The sequence below is a fragment of the Dasypus novemcinctus genome, chromosome 16 (genome assembly GCF_030445035.2).
Source record: "Dasypus novemcinctus isolate mDasNov1 chromosome 16, mDasNov1.1.hap2, whole genome shotgun sequence".
NCBI lineage: Eukaryota > Metazoa > Chordata > Mammalia > Cingulata > Dasypodidae > Dasypus > Dasypus novemcinctus.
This window is the reverse complement of record NC_080688.1, coordinates 940,669-962,329: the sequence shown is the minus strand read 5'-3', so window position 1 is coordinate 962,329 and position 21,661 is coordinate 940,669. Positions and strand designations below refer to the sequence as shown.

General features: G+C 39.8%; 1 non-coding gene across 1 annotated transcript; it reads left to right on the top strand.

Moving 5' to 3' along the window:
• The first annotated feature begins 4,614 nt into the window (after positions 1 to 4,614).
• Positions 4,615 to 4,717, top strand: LOC111760183 (small nucleolar RNA U13). The gene has a single exon (XR_002793945.1). It is a non-coding gene; the product is annotated as a small nucleolar RNA U13 (small nucleolar RNA).
• The last annotated feature ends 16,944 nt before the right edge of the window (positions 4,718 to 21,661 follow it).

The window sequence follows — 21,661 nt, the reverse complement described above, 5'->3', positions numbered from 1 at the left end:
CTTCAAAAATGAGGGAGAGGTGGCAGACTTGGCCCAGTGGTTAGGGCGTCCGTCTATCACATGGGAGGTTTGCGGTTCAAACCCCAGGCCTCCTTGACCTGTGTGGAGCTGGCCCATGCGCAGTGCTGATGCGCGCAAGGAGTGCCCTGCCACGCAGGGGTGTCCCCCACGTAGGGGAGCCCCATGTGCAAGGAGTGTGCCCTGTAAGGAGAGCTGCCCAGTGTGAAAGAAAGTGCAGCCTGCCCAGGAATGGTGCTGCACACACAGAGAACTGACACATCAAGATGACACAATCAAAAGAAACACAGTTTCCCATGCCGCTGACAACAACAGAAGCAGATAAAGAAGACTCAGCAAATAGACACAGAGAACAGACAACTGGTGTGGGGGGTGGGGGAGAAATAAATAAATAAATAAATAAATAAATAAATAAATAAATAAATAAATCTTTTTTTAAAAATGAGGGAGAATTCAAAATCTTCACAGATAGAAAAATTGATAGACTATGTTACCAAAAGAAAAGAAATACAAGGGATACTAAAGGGATTGCTGTAGCCTGAAAGAAAAAACAAGGGTGAGAGATTTGGAAGAATGTAGAATGAAGATTATTAGGAAGGGTAAATGAAAGGGTAACAAGACAGGAAATAGCATGACAGCAACAGAGAGCTGAAGGAGCAAATGTATGAAATAAGTAATTCCTTAAGAGTAATAGCATTGAATGTTAATGGCATGAACTCCCCATTCAAAAGACATAGTCTGATAGAATAGATTAAAAAAAGATATGAGTCATCTCTATGTTGTCTACAAAAGACTCGCCTCAGACATAAGGACACAACCAGGTTAAAAGCGAAAGGATGGGAAAATATATTCCATGCAGACAGTAACAAAAAAAAGCTGGAGTAGTGATGCTAATATTGGATGAAATAGATTTAAAATGTAGCAGAAATCTCCAAGTTTTTAAAACTAACTTTTATTAAAAGATTACCAAGATATCCAGGCATGCTTTGCTCTTAGTGGTAAAGGATTGTGCCAAGGACTTGAGTGGATGATTAGATGATCTCTACTGACCTCCTCTCATACTTTGTATAAACAAAGTACAGGACTTTACCTGAAATCTGTAAAAATTAATAGTTTAGATATATTTATAATAAACTGATTTAAACTTTTTCAATAAGAAGAAAAATTCAGGCCACTCATTTGAAAACAAAGATGAAGTTTCACCTCCCAATTTGCTTTCTTGTTAGTTCCTTTCAAAGTAAGGTCTGAAAGCTGTGACTGATACTTTTCTCATAACGAAACCTCTCAGGACATTGTATAGCCTGTCATAAGTATAAAGTGGAGGAAGACATTGTTAACTTGAAGAACTTTACTATCAGTATAAACCACCATAGTTGAATGTTCTCTTCTTATTCTAAGTCAAAATAAAAATCAGCACAGATACTGTTTCCAGTATTTTAAAATATAATGTTACTTATAAAAAGTATTTTGAGTATGTATTATGTATATACATGAAGTTGAAGTTAATGGCTTTGATTTATGTTCTAAAGAAAAGAGTAACACAAAAATTTGTAATATCCTTAGTTGTAACCATATGAGATAAGTACTGGCATTGGTGTTGTCATTTTCTTCTTTTCCCCTTAGGCTCTCTGTATTGTTCTAGCCAACCTCCAAATCACAGAGCTGCTCTTAACAACAACAACAATAATAAGGGAAGGAAGAAAGGGAGGGAGGGAGGAAGGAAGGAAGGAAGAAAAAGAGGAAAGATGTTGGACATTGTGTTAATATTTTTTGCTATTACAAACCTTGCCCTATAAATATTCTTGCATTTATGTAAGAATGCAGAGTCTCCAGGGCACACAACCAGGACTAAAATTACTGAGTCTATAGTATTGTCAAAGAAAGTGGTAGTGCCTATTTACACTCCCACCAAGAGACCATGAGCATTCCTGTTCACAATCATGACACTTGCTACCATCCAATTTACTAATATTTAGCTAATCTGATGGTTGAGAAAATGGTGTATCATTGTGCCATTAGTTTGTTTTTCTCTATTACTATCCAGGATGGATAAATTTTCATATATTTATGGACTATTCTTATTTAGTATAATGTGAAATAACTTTTTCAAGTCTTTTACCCATTTTTTCTGTTTTGGGGGGTTTTGTGCAATTTTTTTTTTAATTTTTAGGTGTACTTTATATATTCTGTATACTAATCCTTTGTCTGCTTTATGTATTGAAAATAATTTCTCCAAGTTTGGACCTTGCATTTCCCTCTTTCCTTTTGGTGTATTTTGATGAAGAGAAATTCTTAGTTATATTATCAACCATTTCCTTCTTGCAGTTTGTTAAGGAATCATTCTCTAACCCCAAATTATAAATACATTCTCCCTTGTTAACTCTCAAAAAAAAAAAAAAAAGAGTGATACCAGAGGAATTGTGGGAAGATAGAATAACAAGCAGAGCTCAATGCTCTCACAAAAACAATGGGGAAAGAGCCAAAAATCCACCCAAGTGATCTGCCTTGGAGGCCAGCAGATCAGAACAGTGCTACACAATTCCAAGAGGGTGAGGGACAGTGAGACTAAGAAGCCAAAACATCAAATGTGAGTTACCAAGGCCCTGTGGTGACAAAGAAGGGCTCTGCTCCCCAACCTCCAAGTTATTAAGCCCTGGTAAAACCCCTGGCCCACTGCAACCAACTGAAAGGGGAATGGAAAACTTTCTCCCTATTGGCTGTTTCAAGGGAAAATGGAGGGGGGAGTTAGGATGGTTTTCTTCAGTCCACTTGGCCAGCAGAGCCTCATTTGAAACTCAGCTCTGGAGATTCAACACAGGAACACAGGAAAGCAGATGGAAATACTTCTGTGGAATGGTGCACTGAAAAGCACCATCTGCTGGCTCATCTGGAAATAGGTTGGACAAAAACTATTTATAGTTCTGTCTGTATCCTACCCCTGGGAGAAGTTCTGTGCTTAAGCAGTGAGGCCCTGTCTCATTTTAATAATTTAAGCTGTGTAAATTTAAAGACTTAGAATAAGTTGAATCAAATATCAAAGAGAGCTGTGAAAAAATTTAGGCAAGAGAAAGAAATTGGCCACGAGAATAAATTCACCAAGATATTCAGAGGCTTAGCAGCAAAAAATTACAAACCGTACTAGGAAGCAGGAAGAGTAGGGTCAGACAAGAAAACTAAGCAAATACAGGATTTAGGACAATTTCTATTCATAATGGAATGAAGCTGGAAATCAGTAATGGATGGAAAAGGGGAGAATTCATAAATATATGGAGATTAAACAGCACTCTTAAATAATCAGTAGGACAAGAAGAAATTGCAAGAGATTTAGCAAATATCTTGAGACAAATGCAAATGAGAACACAGCATATCAACAGCAATGGTACACTGCAAAGGCAGTATTGAGAGTGAAATTTATAGTCCTCAGTGCTTATATTAAAGATGAAGAAAGAGATAAAATTGAACATTTAACTGCACACCTGTAGGAATGAGCAAAAGAACATCAAACTAAGCCCAAACTGAGCCAAAGGAAAGAAATAGTACATCTCAGAGGAAAAATAAATGAAATGGAGAACCACAACAAGAAAAAAAAAAATAATGGAATCAACAAAAGCAAAAGTTGCTTCTTTGACAAGATCCACAAAATTGACAAATCTTAGTTAGACTGACAAAGAAAAAAAGACAGAAAACACAAGTAAATAAAATCAGAAATGAGAGAAGGGACATTACCAATGATTCCACAGAAATAAGAGAGATCATAAAAGGGTACTTAAGAACAACTGAATGCCAAAAAACTAGAAAATGTGGACAAGATGGACCAATTCCTAGAAACACACTCACCACCTACACTGACCCTAAAAGAAACAGAAGACTTCAACAAACCAATCACAAGTGAAGAGATTGAAATAGTCTTCAAAAAAATCTAAAAATGAAACACCTGGGGCCAGATGGCTTCATAGTTGAATTCTGCCAATCATTCAAAGATGATCTAATTCCAATCTTGCTCAAGCTCTTCCAAAAAATTAAACAGGAAACAGCTCTACCAAACTCATTCTATGAAGCCACCATCAACCAATAACGAAACCAGATAAAGATACTACAAAAAATAAAATTACAGATCAATAACTCTAATGAAAATGGAAGCAAAAATTCTCAACATACTTGCAAACAGAATCCAAACGCACATTAAAAGAAACATACACAATGATCAAGAGGGTTTTATCCCAGTTATGCAAGGGTGGCTCAACACAAGAAAATCAATTAGTATAATAAACTACATGAATAAATTGCAGAAGAAAAATCACATGATCCTCTTAATTTATGCAGAAAAGGCACTTGACAAAATACAGCACCCTCTCTTCATTTAAAAAAAATCTGAAAGATAGGAATAGAAAGAAGCTTCCTAAACATGGTAGACTGCATATATGAAAAACCTACAGCTAGCAGAGTACTCAGTGGTGAAAGACTCAAAGCTTTCCTGCTGAGATGAGGAACAAGACAAGGATACCCATATTGTGCTAGAAGTTCTAGGTAGAGTAATTAGGATATATAAGAAATTTTAAAAATAAAAAATAAAAAAATAAAAAGCACCCAAATAAGATCTTTTTGTGGTTTGAGAGATGATGAGTGGGTCTTCACACATTTGTGTGAGATGTGCTTCCCTCAAACCTTGTTATGATGTTGGCACATTATCTGCCTGACCTGGGAAAAAAGGCATACAAATAAGAAAGGAAGTATTAAACTTTCACTCTTCACTGAAGATATGACCCTATATCTAGGATCTCCTGAAAAATCCACAACAAAGCTAGTAGAAAAAATAGGCAATTTCAGCAAAGGGGAAGGATATAAGATTAATATGCATAAATCAATAGTGTTTTTATACAGTACTGATATGCAATCTGAGGTGGAAATAAGGAAAAAAATCCATTTATATTATAATAGCAAGAAAATAATCAAATATTTAGGAATAAAGTTAACAGGACATAAAGGACCTGCATTCAGAAAACTACAAAACATTTCTAAAAGAAACTGCAGAAGACTTAAATAAATGGAAGGGCATTCCTCTTCCATGGGGTGGAAGACTAAATAGCATTAAGATGCCAATTCTACCCAACCTAATTTACAGATTCAATGCAACCCCAATAAAAATTACAACATAATTTTTTTTACAGAAGCGGAAAAAGCAATTACCAAATTTATTTTTAAAGGTAAGGGGCCCTGACTAGCCAAAATGATTTTGAATATAGACTTGCCATGTGACCCAGCAATGCCTTTGCTCAGTATATACCCTGGAGAACTGAGTGCAGAGACATGAAGAGACACCAATGTTCATAGCAGCATTAGTCACAATGGGCAAAAGATGGGGAAAACCCAGATGTCCATCAACTGGTGAATTGATAAATTGTGGTTTGCACACATGATAGAATATTATGCAGTGGTAAGAAGAAAAGAAGTCATGAAACATATGACAACATAGGTGAACCTGGAGGGCATTATGTTGAGTGAAGCAAGCCAGACACAAAAGGACAAATACTGGATGATAGCACTATTATGAAATAAATATATTGCATAAATGCATGGAGTTAATAATTAGAATATAAGTCACCAGAAAATATAATGAAGGTAGAATGGAAAGCTGAGGTTTAATCTGTGTGTAGAATTGATTAAAATGTTGTCTGTAAATCTTTTGAAATGAGTAGAAATGGTTAAAGAATATCATGGTGTTTGCAACTAGTAGTGCTGTTGTATGGGCATGACAGTGATTGAAAGTGAAAATTTTAAAAAAGTGGTACCAAGATTGAAACCTAAACATCCTGGCTGCACAGTCTGTTTTAAGCAGTTTAGTAATAGAATTCTACAGCAGAGTGAACTTCCTACTTTGCTTACTGCATTTATTAGGCCTCCAGAAAATGCCCCATGAAGCACTAAAGGGCTTCATTAAGGTACCATGTTAGGAGCTCATTATTAGAAAAGTAGATTCCACTGGTCTTTATCACAGATCATTCAGTTGGTTGATAGGTGTCGACTTTGCAGTTTTGAGACAGAGTGATCAATATCAAGACATTAAAAGAAGAATTAGAATTATTATTGGTAGTGGTATTAGTATTAGTAGACCAGGGGTTCTTAACCTTTTTATTCCACTGACCCCTTTGCCAGTCAGGTGAAAACCATGGGCCTGTTCTCAGAATGTAACAGCAGATAGTTTCATGACACATGACACTCAACATTGGCCTGTCTTTAAATTAAAATTTAAGATTAATCAAAATTATGTTTTACAGTTTTCCCATAATTTCAATACCTGTTAACCTAACACAGTTCAACATCTCTTCAAACAGTCATTTTTGGCAAACATTTAGAAATTTGAGTTTTCCCATGTTGTTATTAAACCAAGGATGTCTCTGACATCCCTACCCACTTTTCCTTTCATTTTTTTACAGACCTATTTTTTATTTATTTCTCTCTCCTCCCTTCCACCTACCTCCTGTTGTCTGCTCTCTGTGTCCATTCACTGTGTGTTCTTCTGTGTCTACTTGCATTCTTGCCAGCAGCACCAGGAATCTGTCTCTTTTTGTTGCATCATCTTGCTGCATCAGCTCTCCGTGTGTGCGGCACCACTCCTGGGCAGGCTGCACTATTTTTGTGCAGGGTAGCTCTCCTTGTGGGGTGTGCTCCTTGTGTATGGGGCTCCCCTATGCAGGGGGCACCCCTGTGTGGCATGGCACTCCTTGTGTGCATCAGCACTGTACGTGGGCCAGCTCACCACATGGATCAGGAGGCCCTGGGTTTTAACCCTGGACCTCCTAGATGGTAGGCAGACATTCTATCAGTTGAGCCAAATCCATTATCCTTTACCAGCCTTTCTGCAGGCAGTTATCCACTGCATTCAAAACACACTATGTCAAAATAAAAACCATACTAAGTCCACACTGTATTGTGTATTATTTAATAAATATATCATACCTGCACCAATACATCTCCACAAGAATGATTTTTTGAATTTTCAATGCAAGTTCATGACCCCCTCAAAAATCTTTCCATACCTGGTTAAGAACCCCTGTATTATAAGCTACCTTCATTTCTACTGAAAGGCAAAATAAGGTCATGTATATTACTAGGAGGGAGAGGAGAGGATGGCAAAATGGTAAAAGAAAATGGATGAAGCTAGATATATATACAGTGATTCTGAGGTTCCATTACATTTTCCAAATACAGTATTACATAAACTTAGGAAAAAGCTATAGTGACAAATGTGGAGTTTTTCAGAAAGGAAATAAATGAAGCCAAAGTAGTGAACATGATTTAAAAGGAAATATAGAACTTTCACTTCTCCTGAGGATGTACAAATCTTCTATGACCATTTCCTTAATCTTATCCATTTGAAAAAGCCATAAATCAACAATATGATAACTTTCCTTGAGCCGACCAGAAAGATGAGCTTGTGAAAAATCTAAGAAATCATATTCCATGGAGGGACACATCATTCCAAGAGGAGAAGGAAGAAATGCAGTTTCACATTTGACAGAGGGTGGGAGAAAATGTGGTCCCTATACAAGCAGACTGGGAGAATACAGATGTTTCATAGAATTCTTAAAGCCAAATTTGAGTTATAGGGCTGATTGTAAAAAAACAGTGAGCCCTAGATTTAAGGACTTTTTTGTCATTCTTAATATCTTTCATTGCAGTTCTAGATAAAGTGCTCATGAGAAAGATGAGGTGCAGTTTGGGAGACTTTCAGACAGGGTCGTTGAGCAACCCATGAAATGTCCACTATCCTCCTCCTTTCATACAAAATGAGTAACTGCTATGGCTTTATTATTATAGCTTTATTCATACTTTGGTCTGATGAAAGGAATACAAAATCTGTGATACACAATATGGAATTACTCCTGCATACTGGCAGCATGCCGTTCCATCTCCTCTTGGAGCCACTTGTCCCTCTGTGGAATGAGTTCTCAGATTATTACAACCTCCCCTTTCTTGTAGGCTCAAATGAATACCAAGTTTTGCTTCCTTATTTCTTCTCCCTGGTTATCCAACCAAAGCCAAAATGCTGTACTATGATCTTTCTAAAACCCTCTTCATGAGAAACTGCATGCTTTCACATGGCATGTGCTCTTCCTCACCACAGTAAGTCATAATATAAAATTGCCCACCACAGGTGTTCCTGGGTCTTTGGCTAAAGAGAATTGACAATTACAAGGTTAAAAGATCTAGCTAAGAGGATAAACAACATTAATAGATACAAGAGAAATTATTCCATAAGGATGGAATCTATAAGGTACTGTCCAATGAATTGCTAGAGAATAACTTTAAAAAAGCACACGCACAACATAAGACAAAAATATTCTATGTTCAATAAAGATGAGGAAGTAATCAGTATACTTGATGATAAGCTAATAGGAAATAAACAGAAAGAAAAAATGTTAAAGAAAAAATAAAACATGAGAATTGTGGAACAATGTCACACTGCTCCATATAAATGCAGTTAGTATATTATGTAAGAATAGAAACAGTGCATCAGAAGAAATATTTAAGAAGATAATGACCATGACTTTTGTGACTATAAGGAAAAACATCAAACCTCAGGACTATGATTGATAGAAGTGCCTTAAAAGGAGGAAAAACAAATAGCAAATCAACCAACAAATGAAACACATATAGACTCTTTGATCTCATAACTGAAAAACCAAGAAAAGTAGAAAATGTTGCTGGAAGTCAGAGAAGAGTACAGGCCACATTCTGAAAACAACAACCCATGAGATTTATTATAACAGACATTATCAAAACTGATGAAAGCCAGAACAAAATCATGTTTTAAATACTGAAATATAATAATTGTCATTAAAAGATTCAATATCAATTTAAATATCTTTGAAATATAAAAAGAAAATTAAAACTTTTCCAGGAAAATTAATACACACACACAGATTTATGCTTCAAGAATTTTCCAGGTGTAAACAGAATGATAACAAAGAAACCCTGTATCTACTCAAAGAAATAACAACATATATATGTGTGTGCATGTGTGTATACACACACACATACACAAATGAAGATAAATATATAAAATACTAGATTTTTAAAAAATTAATTGTTTTAAAATAATTATATACAGGAAAATTACATTGGTTCATTGTGAAGCTTGAGTTACACATAAAGGTAAAATTTTTCACAAAAATATAAGAATGGGAAAAATGAATTTCATCTCTACTTATCCAAGGTTAATAATCCTTAGGGCAACCAATGTGAAAACAGAAGACAAAATTGTCATTGTAAGGAATGAAAGAAGGGATAACACTGTAGTTCCCCAAAACTATTAGAAAGAGAACAATACAATTTTGTAAATATCTAATTGCTATTAAATTTTATAATTTAGATGAAGTATGCAATTTTTTAAAGATGTTCACACTGAAGCATAAGTTACCTTAAAAGTTCTGCACCTATTCAAGGAATTCAATTTTTCCTAAAAAATATTCTACATGAGAAAAAATTATTTACCCAATGTGAAAAACTGTTTCCCGCACATTGTATAATGTGACACAGTGCTATGTGAAACCTCTATGTTTGTGGAGAAGAGGACAACATCTTGCAAGATGGTACAGCTACAACATAGAAAAACCTGGGGACTAGGACTAACTCATGGAAATGAGCTACCCATAAACCCTAGTAAGCAAAAGTCTGCATTGTCAAATCTAAGGAAAAAACTTTCCCCATTGTTGAGCCACTGTTTCTGAAGCCCTTCCATATTTTTCTATTAATTTTTATTTTATTTTGTAAAGAAGATTTAGGTCACATAAATGATATGTTGAAGATACTGGGTATTCCTGTATACCCCAGCCCTCCCCCACTTTTCCCACATTAAAAACATCTTTCATTTGTGTGGTCATTTGTTACAATTGATGAACAGATATTGAAGCACTGCTACTAACCATGCTCTATAGTTTAAACTATTGTTTACAGTTTGCACTTCACAATTTAATAGGTTTTGACAGAACGTGTAATGGCCTGTATTCATTATTGCAATATCATGCAGAACAATTCACATGTCCCCAAAATGCCCCATGTTACACTTACTCTTCCCTCTCCCTCCCCTCAGAGACCAGTGGCTACTGTCTTTATAGCAATGCTGAAACCTTTTCATACACCAGGACAGCCTGTAGCTAATATGGGTTCTCTCCCTATCTATATCAAATTACCTGATAGATCATTCTTTTCTTCACAAAAATTTTTTTTGTAAATAGAATAATACAGGTATGTTTGAAAAGATTTAGATGGTATTTCCAACATCATACTGTCTTCTCTCAGCATCTGTATAGAATATCTCCCAGCAATATACACCTATAACAAACAAGGTGATTTTTGTTAATTTTTTGAAAAATATGATAAAGTAATGGATTATATTTCAATGCTGATAGGAGTAGTATAATTTTATAGAAAAACAGTCATACCATAGAATGGCCAAGAAGAACACAAGCTCTACAGTCAGTCTATCTGGGTTCAAATGTGAGCTTATCCTTTAACCTATTGACTAACCATGATCAAATTCTTCATCTCTCTGTGCCCCGATTCTGTCCTCTAAAATTTAGCCATTGAAGTACATTTATTGGGGAATTCTTCTAGGTCATGGGGATACAGGAATGATTCTAATTGGCAATCATCTTGTTCTCATAGAGAATTCATAGTGGAGAAAACTAGAGAGGAAACAAAAGGCATAAGCAAAATATATAATAAAATAAATAATAGTTCATATGCTAGCATAGTTGAAGTAAATTGCTGCAGTTAAACTTTTGTTTTTCCAAATGACAGCAAGTGGGTTTTTTATGACCACATTAAACAAATAACCAGAGAGGTTTCTAGAAACTATTTTTATAAAGTCTACCCAGGTTAGGAATTTAACACTGTGCTTATATTAATAGACTATTTACACTTGTTTCCTTTGTGCTTGTTTTTAAAACAAATTTGAAAAAATTCTCTTACATTTCTGCATAGTAGAATAAGGCAAAACCCAAAGCTTTGTACATTATTATTATTAATCATTTCTATGTTTATCTGTAACTTCAGTTTCAAGTGCCAAGGAGGTTGCTTGAGGGGGGACCTGAGTGGAGCCTCACAGTGCACTGGACAAAGTTACTCCTTTTTCCTCCATAAATATGACAAAGAAACCCTGGGGCTCTTTGAGAGGGATATTAGGCCTGCAACTGCAAACTCAACTAAAGACCAAATAGCACGCTTTTTTGTTTGGTTTTCTTTAAAATATCTAAAGATGATGAAATTTAATAAAACACAAATCTATTAAAAATGCATATCACTTTTGGGAAAATAATGTACAAACTTGAACCCCTCTGGTGGGGGTCTGGCACCCCAGCAGCTCTCTGCAGAAGAGTGTGAACAGCACTGTCCTGGCTCCTCATTTGACTGGGTTTGACATTTTGGGCTGGGACGCACCCTGCAGGGACCCAAAGGAGCCTGGATATGGGAGCAGGCTGGCCATCCCTGGGACCGCGGGTGGGTAGGGCGGGAAGAAGATGGAAAGTGGCAAGTAGGGGCTGTCCAGTTTGGGAGCGCATTTGTCAAACTGTGCAGGTGCGTCGGGCGGTTGGGGCAGCGTTGGGAGCATCCCCACAGGGAAGGGGGTGAGTGTGTGCTGGTGTGTGTGCTAGTGTGCATTGGTTTGTGTGCTGGAGTGTGCTGGTGTGTATACTTGTGTGTGCTGGCATGTGCGCTAGTGTGTGTGGTGGTGTGTGTGGTGGTGCTGGTGGAACTGCCCCCACAGCAGAGCCCAGGTCACAGCGAGGCCGCAGGCAGCTCCTCTCTGGACCACAAAACACATGTTCATCTCTTGCCTGAGCAGCTCCTGATCAATCAGAATCCCCAAGGGGGTGGCAATAGTAACTGGTTGATGGAATGATACCAACAGGCTGGCATGGGCAGGGGGTCCTGGTGTTAGCCCTCAAAGCAGGGCCTTTATGGATAACCAGAGATGGCATGAAGAAAACTTCAACAGGAGAGTTAGGCAAACTCGAATTCATTACATCTGCAGAGGTAAGGAGCCAAGGCCAGTCTAAAGTGACTCAGACCTGACTCCCTATGCTGCAGTTTCACTCTTGTTTAAATACCCAAGTTACTACTTAGCATTTGCTTTGATTATGTAGTAGTGCTCATCCATATGGATGAACACACATAGCTGGTTATATAATTGTATGATTACTATGTTCAGGAAATCATGCTTGCACATACATTGCATGATCAAGAAAGGGGAAGATAACTCCACCCCTGGGGGGGAATTTTACTATGTTAAGTAAGTTGAAGTGAGGACAGCAAGGAGCTGCTTCTGCACAGGTCTGGCCAACTGGTTGAAGCTGGTTTTCATACTTCATTGCTTCAACAGGATATTCTTGACCACCAAAAATGGACTTTGGCCCAAAGAGAGGGTTGCATTTCATTACCTTCTGATTTACATACAATCTTTTCTTTGTATCCTAGCAACAGTGAGAGAAACAAGTTACTTTCAGGTATGCAGTCATCCTACACCCATCAATTCCCTCCTTCTAGTTTTTGGCAGTATTCTTATTGCAGGGGAAAAGGACAAAGCTCAGATCTTCTGTAACTACTTCCTGCAGACATTATGGGCATTGAGCTCTTAGGAAACTATTGTAAGAGGTTGGTCTAAGGAGGAAATGTCTGTCTGTTAAAGTATGCAATTGCTTCTGAACAAAGCACTGCATGCATGATGTAAGTAAAGGTGCACATGGTAAAAGAATTAAGATAGTAATTAATGGTCCTATGTAGGGGAGCAGCCATTTGGAAAGGTTAGATGGGTTCAAAAAGGAAAAATTACTTTCCCATATCCTGAGGTCATTGGCTTTGTTCTTCAGTTCCTCAGTGCTCTCAAGGACCTTGCCTGATTCATTTACATAGTAACAGCACTCTTCTTTGAGGAATAAACATGTTCCTCCTTGTGCAGCTGTTAGCAAATCAAGCACTCAGCGGTTTTGCAGCACTACTGCCCTTGAAGAGTTTATTTGCTTTTGCACTGTAAAGATAGTGTTTGCTCTCTGAGCTGTATCTACTCCCACTTCTTTGGAGAGATTAGTAGCTAGGTACAAAGATGCAGCTGCAGTTCCAGTAGATGCTGTGATTCCTAAGAAGGTACACAAGGGGATTAATGGGTTACTCTTTTTGTTCTGGGGCTAAATTGTGTTGTTACTGGGAAGGGTAGGGTGGTGCTGTCAATTCATTGCGAATACCGCAGGGAAAACATATGCAAGACTACAAAGTCCTTTCTAATATGGTGGAAGGGATAGATAAGCAGAATTTCCACAAAGAAAATATATTCCTAGTTTGGGATTTAAGATAGCAGTAAAAGTTATATTTGTTGCACCTTGTTTCCATTCTCGCTCACTTGACTGCCAAGAGTGGAATATAAAAAAGAAACTTCTCCTTGAGTTAGGGCAGCACTAAGCAATGGGTCTATATTTGGGTGATGGGATTGCTTTTCACTAGGAGATTCAAAAAAGAACTTGGATTTAGCATCATTATAATACATGTTAGCGTGATTTACATAGGAAGAGTTCAGTCGCCTGCAACTTTGAGCATTTGTGGTGTTAATGAGGACGTTGTACATACCTTGGTGTCTGCTTTAACAAAAGCTTGTAGGATTTTGTTCTAAATTTCCTATGAAAGCATGATTTTATGGTTGTTTCTTAAGAATTTGAGACCCCAACTGGAGATGCAAAGTAAGACAATAATTTGTTGAGCTGGTAGTTATAGTATGGACATTTGCACTTCTGCTTTTAACATTTTGGGGGGATACCCAGGCAGTCAAGTTACACTGATTTGGGTGCAGTGAGCCAAGTTGGGGCCCAGGCCTTGTAGGGTTGGCTAAAATGCACACGCTATATTTATAATTACTATTATCTACAGTAAACATTTCTCCAATTATTGGAGGTGTTGCAACGATTTGATGTGTAACATTTAGGTGCCCCACAAGTGAGTCAAATGAACTTTGTTTAAGTGGGTTTTCCTGACTGCTGCTCTCAAGATGTAGATTGACTGAAGCATTCCATAATATAGTTGGCCCAGGCATCGCTTGATAGTGATGTTGCAAATTTATACAGTATCAACACTTGGTTCTGTTGTAGAGGTTTTGGATGATCTGCAAAATATGTGTGAGGGATGAGTGATATATTCTGGCAGGTCCTGTAGAAGAAAGAACAAGATTAGTATTTGGTGGAGTTTTTTTCTTCTTGAACAGGAACCGCAGGTTCTCAACTGGCTCCATCTCATACCTTGCTTCATGCTCTGGTGTGATCTCTGGCTCAGGGCCTCCTTTATCTGCAGGCTCTGATAAGTAGTAGGGTTTTGCTCTGGTATGATGGACCCAGGGCTTGATTCCCTGCAACTTAAGAGAAGAATGAAAGATTAATAGTACTGTGTAAGGTCCCTCCCATTTGGGTTTAAACTGATCTTCAGGATGTTTGTTTTTCCAAACTTTTAAAAGAACTTGATCCCAGATTGAGAAGGGGTAGAGATGCTGGTCAGTGGGGGTATTTTAGGTGCATATTTGCATATGTATGCATGGTGGTACAGAGTTCTCCTAACTGCAAAGCTCACTTATGGAGGGCTCCTTCTAAGGTCACTGGTGAATTGGGGTTTTTCCTTGAGTTGTTTAGAAAGGGCCTTCCATACATAAATTCAAAAGGGCTTAATTCAAGTCCTCTTCTAGGGGCCACCCTAACCCAAAGGAGAGCTCGGTTAAGTCCTGTCCATTTCAATTGTGTTTTTTTGACAATTTTACTTATGATTTTCTTCAAAGTATAGTTCATTCTTTCCACCTTTCCTGAAGACTCAGGTCTCCAGGCTGCATGTAGTTTCCAATTAATTCCAAAGCACTGATTGACATCCTGTACCACAGCTGAAATAGAAGCAGGTCCATTACCTGACTGAATTGTTTGGGGTTGTACAAACCTCAGAATAGTTTCCTGGAGGAGGAATTTAGTTAGGGTGGAATGCTGTTCTGTGCAGCAGGGAAAGGCTTCCACCCACCCAGAAAAGGTGTCTACAAATACCAAAAGACACTTAAAATTTCCTGTGGCTTTTGGCATTACTGTGAAGTCTACTTGCCAATCTCCCACTGGGGCAAGGCCTTGATTTTGTGTCCCAAAAGAAGTCCATGATGTTCCATTTGGGTTATTTTTCTGGCAAATAAGACACTGATTAGAGACTTTTTGCACAGCTTGAGCAAGGTGAGGTTCCACCACAAGTCGGTGAAGAAGGCTCAGCAGTTCTTTTTGTCCCAAATGTGTGGTTTGGTGGTAATAAGAGACTAGGGGATAAACTAGATTATCAGGCAGATAAAATTGTCCTTGGCCGTTTTTCAACTGCTTACCCCCTTTTTCTGATTTTTCTGAATTTTCTTGAAATCCCCATTCTCTTGCACATTTGAGGTCTGCAGGGGTATAGACTGAACAGAAGACTTCCTCTATATGTTGAGGATTCTGAGGTTTAATGAGTGCAGCTACTTGACTAGGAAGGTAGCCTTTTCTTGCAGCCTCTTTTGCTGCTTGGTCTGCTTACTTGTTCATTAGGGCTACATAGGAGTCTCCCTTTTGAAGTAGCAGTGCATTGCAGCTACTTCTGCAGGTAGTTTTACTGCTTCTAAAATTTCAGTTATTTGTGTGGCATGCTTAATGTCTTTCTGCCAGATAATAAAAGTCCTCTTTCCTTCCAAATGGTCCCATGTGCATGCAAGATCAGAAAAGCATATTTTGAATCAGTGTAAATGTTCACGCTTTCTCCATCCCCTCTTTGGAGGGCTCTAACAAGGACAATAAGCTCAGCTTTTTGTGCAGATCTCCCTGAGGGAAGTGGTGCAGCTTCTAGTACTTTCCCTGCAGTTACAAGAGCATATCCAGCTTTTCCAACATCTCCTTCAATGAAGGTACTTACATCAGTGAAGATTTTTAAATCTGGATCTAGTAGAGGAGTATCCTGTAAGTCTTTCCTGGAAGAAAAGACTCCTCTAGCATTTCTATTCAGTCATGAATAGGTATTTCTTCAATACTTGATGGAAGTAGAGAAGCTGGATTTAAGGTTGCATAAACTTTTAATTTAACTTCTGGGTTGTCTAGGAGTGCTGCTTGGTATTTTCCTAGCTCCCTTGGGTTAGCCAAAGATTTCCCTTTCTTTCAAGCAGTGTTGTTGTAGAATTTGAGAGAAGTTCAATTATTTGAGTATAGAGAGGCCAGGACTCAAGAATGATTTTGAGAAGGAAAAATGGTTTATTGACAGCCGGCCAGACTCGGGAGCTTTCAGTTTGAACCCTGAGCCCTGAACAAGATTTTCAAACGTCTTTTATACAGAGAGGAAAGGTCAAATGGTCCCTTTGTTTCAGTTCTCAATAGGCTTCAATTAGCATATATCTTCCACATCTTAGGTAAGCTTTTAGCATGGACTCCAGATATTCTAGATAAGCTTTTAGCATATTTACTTTTTGCATTTCCCCTAAATACTTAAAGTTTATAGCCCTTGCATTGTTAAACATTTCCTGGGACTGGAGCCTGTTGCCATTTTCCCTAAGGGCAAGACTGCAGCCTCTTACCATTCCACACTCACAAGTCAAACAGCTTAGTTATCTCTGAAGAGACAAAGAGCCTTCCACCCATAGCCCACATCAGTGTGAGTACTCGAAGGGGGTGTGAATGGTGAGGGGCTGTCCTAATGTAAATTTTTCAGCTTCCTGTAATAAGACACAGGTTGCAGAAACAGCTCTTAAACATGCTGGCCACCTTTTGCAGTATTGTCTAGCAATTTTGAAAAGTACTCTTCCGGATGATGCTCACCTCCCAATTTCTGGGTTATACTCCAAGGGCTATAGCTTGTTTTTCATGGACAAATAAATGAAAAGGTTTTTTGAGCTTTGGTAGTCCCAGGGCAGGGGCACTCATTAGTTCCCTCTTCAATTGGTGAAAGGCTTGCTCACATTCAGAGGTCCACTGGAGGGGCTCTGTCTCCCCACCAACCAAAGCTGTGTGCAGGCGTTTAGCTATTAGCCCAAAATTTGGAATGCAGATTCAGCAGAACCCAGTCATTCCTAAAAACCTCCACAGCTGGCGATGGGGTCTTTGGGCTTTTTATTTCTAAATTAGCCTTACTCTAGCAGTGGTCAGGGTTCTTGTTCCTTTCTTTAGTTGAAACCCAAGATAGCAGACTGATTTCTGGACTAACTGGGCTTTACTCTTTGAGACTTTGTACCCCAAGGTTGCTAAGCTATTTAGCATTTCAATTGTATCCTGAACACATTCTTCTTGGCTTGGGCTTGCAACTAAAATGTCCTCTACACCCTGAAGCTACTGCCCATTAACCTAACTGTCTCTCACAAGTTCTGGGCTAATTGTTCACCAAAAATAGTTGGGGAATTTTTGAACTTGGGGCAGCACAGCCCAGATATATTGTTGCTTATGTACTGCACTTGGTTCTTCCCACTCAAAGGCAACAATTTCTTGAGAGGAGCTTTCCAGAGGAATGCAAAAGAAGGCATCTTTTAAATCTAATACTGAAAACCATTCATTCTCGGCATCGAGAGTAGTAAGCAAGGGGGTTTGGCACAACTGGATGAATGTCATCAACTATTTTATTTATAGCCCTTGAATCTTGGACAAACTGATACTCTCCACTTGTACCAGGCTTTAAAATGTGTAAATGTTTAAAATGTGTTATATGGCGATCTGCAAATTTGGATCAGTCCCACAGCCAATAGCCATTGAATTATCAGAGCTAACCCTATTTTTGCTTTAAAAAGAAGTGGGTAGTGCTTGATGCAAGTTGGCCAGGCATGAGGTTTTAATTGTATTTTTACTGGATTTGCATGCACAGCACACAGCCAGGGAGTTCTGTTGCCCAAACCACTGCATTTACATGAGAGTCTATTTGAAGGGGATAGTTATTCTCTTCATGCTCTCCTGCTTCAGCTAAGAGGGCAGCCTGGAGGGCCCATACTTGGTTTGTTGGGAATCTCACATTTAGATATCCTTTTTTAAAAGTGATTTCAGCTTGAAGTTTAGCTAAAAGGTCCCTTCCTAAAAGAGGGATAGGACACTCAGGCGCGTATAGAAATTAGTGACAAACCTCCTCTTTTCCAATCTGGCAGCTTAAAGGGGCTACAAACTGTGGTTGTGAAGTTTTTCCCATAGCTCCAGAAATGGTGGTTTCCCTTTTAGTAAGAGGGTCTAGTTGTTCATTAACTACTAAGTAGCTTCTGTATCCATGAGAAACTTGACTTGCTTTCCTCCCACTGTTGCAATTACCCGGGGCTCTTGTTCTGAGATGGGGATATGGGGTGGGAGGCTCCAGTCCGTGAGCTCTGGGCTCCATCATTCAGAGTCACTGTGGGTTTCCCCAGCTCCCATCATTTGGGGTTTTCCTGCTTTTAGCTTGGGGCCCTCCTTTTTCCAGTGGCCTTTACCTTTGCAATAGGCACACTGTTGTGGTCCTAAGGTTGGGTGCTCAGAACCCTTCTGCTGTCCTGGCTTTGCATGCCCAGGATTGCCCACATGCCTTGGCCTCCCCTGTGCTATTGCCAGTACTAATAGCACCGCTTGCTGTTTCATTTGCTTGTGCTGTTTTTTCTCCATGGCTTGGTCCCTATTTGTGTATACTTTAAAGGCAATTTCCACTAATTGTGAGATAGGCATACCAAGCCCTCCATCTAACTTCTGCAATTTCTGGTGAATATCAGGGGCACTTTGACTAATAAAGGTTAAATTTACCATACATGCATTTTCAGGCTTTTCTGGATCTATGTCTGTATATTTGCAAAAAGCATTAAAGATATGCTCAAGAAAAGTCGAGGGATTTTCCTGCGGTTCTTGTTGGACCTCCTGAAATTTAGTGATTGATTTTTGCTTTGGAGCACCTTTCCACAGCCCAGCAAGAATGCAGACTTTATAACAGTCAAGGCGGTTCATATGGCCTTGATCATTAGGATTCCAATGAGCATCAGCTTCAGGGACTGCCTTATTTGGGGAGCTGTAAATAGGGTTATGAGGTGCTGCCTGCTGCAATGCCTCAGCTTCTTGTGTTTTTTCAAGGACCATATGTCTTTCCTTGGGGGTGAGGAGGACATTTATAAGGACTTGTATATCAGCCTACATTGGACTGTGTGTGGTAAAAATGGAAACAAACAGGGTTGTTACTTTCTCAGGATCTGCACGATAAGCTGGAGTGTTATTTTTCCAATTAAATAAATCAGAGGTGGTGAAAGGAGTGTGGATGAAAAGAAAGCCTCAGGGTCATCCTTGATCATCATTTCCATTTGGAACTTGCTGGAGTGGGAACTGACCTACAGTCTCCTTTGGGGGGGGGGGCTACCGTGGCCAAAAACAGCTCCATTCCGAGTATGGGAGGGAGAATGGGGGAAGGGTCCTTGCGGGAAGGAAAGGAGGCCTGATACCTCTAAGGGAAGAGTGGGTTTTGATGGTGGCCCTGGTGGGGGAGGAGGCAGAGGTGGTCCAGAATAATGAGGTGGTGAGATACTTAAGTCAAGGAGTTCATCAATGCGTTCTAAGAGAGGGGATCCCAGGACCTCAACTCTTTCTGTAACTGAGGCTGAAGGGGGCCCACACAACATTAATCCACAATGCTTTCTAGTTTCCTCATCTTTCCACAACTCAAAGAAGACTTGAACATATGGGATTTCTGCCCATTTCTTTTTCTGTTTACAAAACAAATCCAATAGCAGTATAGTATTAAAATTCAAAGACCTATTTTCTGGCCAAATTTCTCTGTCCTCTAATCTATATCTAGGCTAAGCTTCATTACAAAAAGTAATTAATTTATTTTTCTGTAACCCAGGTCCCCCAAATTTAGACCAAATTTTCAGGATGCATCCTAGTAGGGAGCACTCAGGTACTGATGCCTCGTTCCCCATGGCAGCAGAAAAAGAGAGAGAGAACAGCCAAAAGTAAAGGCACAAAAGACAGCAGGCTTCCCCTTAAAGGGAACGAGGGAGTGGGACTCAAACCCATGAAACCACTCCCACTACCACCAAACCTTTGCTAAAGCTTGCTACAGTTCCACTCTTGTTTAAATACCCAAATTACTACTTAGCATTTGCTTTGATTATGCATTAGTGTTCATCCACATGGATGAACACACATAGCTGGTTAGATTAGTATGTTCGGGAAATCATGCTTGCACATACATTGCATGATCAAGAAAGGGGAAGATAACTCCACCCCTGGGTGGGAATTTTATTATGTTAATTAAGCAAGTTGAAATGAGGACAGCAAGGGGCTGTTTCTGCGCAGGTCTGGCCAACTGGTTGAAGCTGGTTTTCATACTTCATTGCTTCAACAGGATATTCTTGACCACCAAAAGTGGACTTTGGCCCAAAGAGAGGGTTGCATTTCATTACCTTCTGATTCATATACAATTCTTTTCTTTGTATCCTAGCAACAGGGAGAGAAACAAGTTGCTTTCAGGTATTCAGCCATCCTACAGCCATCACTGGGATGAATGGCTTTCGGGGTGCAAGGGGCAGTGCTGCGGGTGTGGGAGTGATGAACAAGGCCCCATTGTGGTGCTGGTGTGGGGCCTGGGGCCCGAGAGCACAGAGTGCGAGGTAGAGGCTGGAGCCCGGCAGGGCCAGCGCGGAGACATGCTGTGAGAGGACAGGGCGGCGTGCTTCTCGAGGCCGAGGCTGGCGCTGCTGCTCCTGCTGAGGCCACGCAGGCCATGGTGCCTGAGCTGGCTGTGGCCGGGGAGGTGTCCAGGGAGAGGCACGTGGGTTGGTAGCTGAGGTGGGCTGGGGGAGCGGGAGCAGAGGCTGCGGGGTGGCACGTGGCAGGGAAGGGGCTTCCTTCTTCACCAGGGGGCTGGCCGGGTGGCCTGAGGAGGGCAGGGCAGCGGCGGTGGAGGTGGCTGTGGGGGTGAAGCCGGAGTTGGGCAGGGCCAGCAGGATAGGCACCTCCTGCTCAGCTGGGGGCTCCGCTGCAGCCCCAGACCTTGGCGCGGCCTCGGCCATCCCCTGCATGGGACCTTTACTGGCTGCGGGGCAAGGAGCTTCTTGCAGCCTACAGAGCCACGCGGGCTCAGCTCCACTGTGCTTTGCAGGCGATGGTCCTCTAGTCCCGGAGCCAGAGCAAAAGGGCCTGGACACAGGCGGCGCAGCACGGGTCCCCAGCAGTCCCAGGACTCTCTGGACCGGGTTGTGGCCGGCCCCTCCCCAGTGCGTGCTCCTAGGCTGCGCCTGCCTTGGGGACCCAGGGCAGACCCATTTCCTGGGCCAAAGGGTCTCCTTCCTGGCGCTTAATTAAGTACAGAATATCCTATCTTTTCATATGTTAGAAAGCATTTATGTTGTTAATAAATAAATGTAATTTTAACTTTGGAAAATATGAAAACACTAGACCATTTGCCAGTGCCAGTTATCCCTATGGATTTCATTGCATATCATATTTTATGTAATATTTGGTCTGAGGTATTTTTTAAGATTAGTTTTATTCATGGTGGTATGTCAAAATTATATGTATTGTGAAAGTTGGGCTCTTAAAGAAAGTTAAATAAAAAAAGCCTGGAATAGAGCATGACAAAATATGAACATTAGTTTTTACTTGCAAATGATTGGTATTATATAATAATGGTGAAA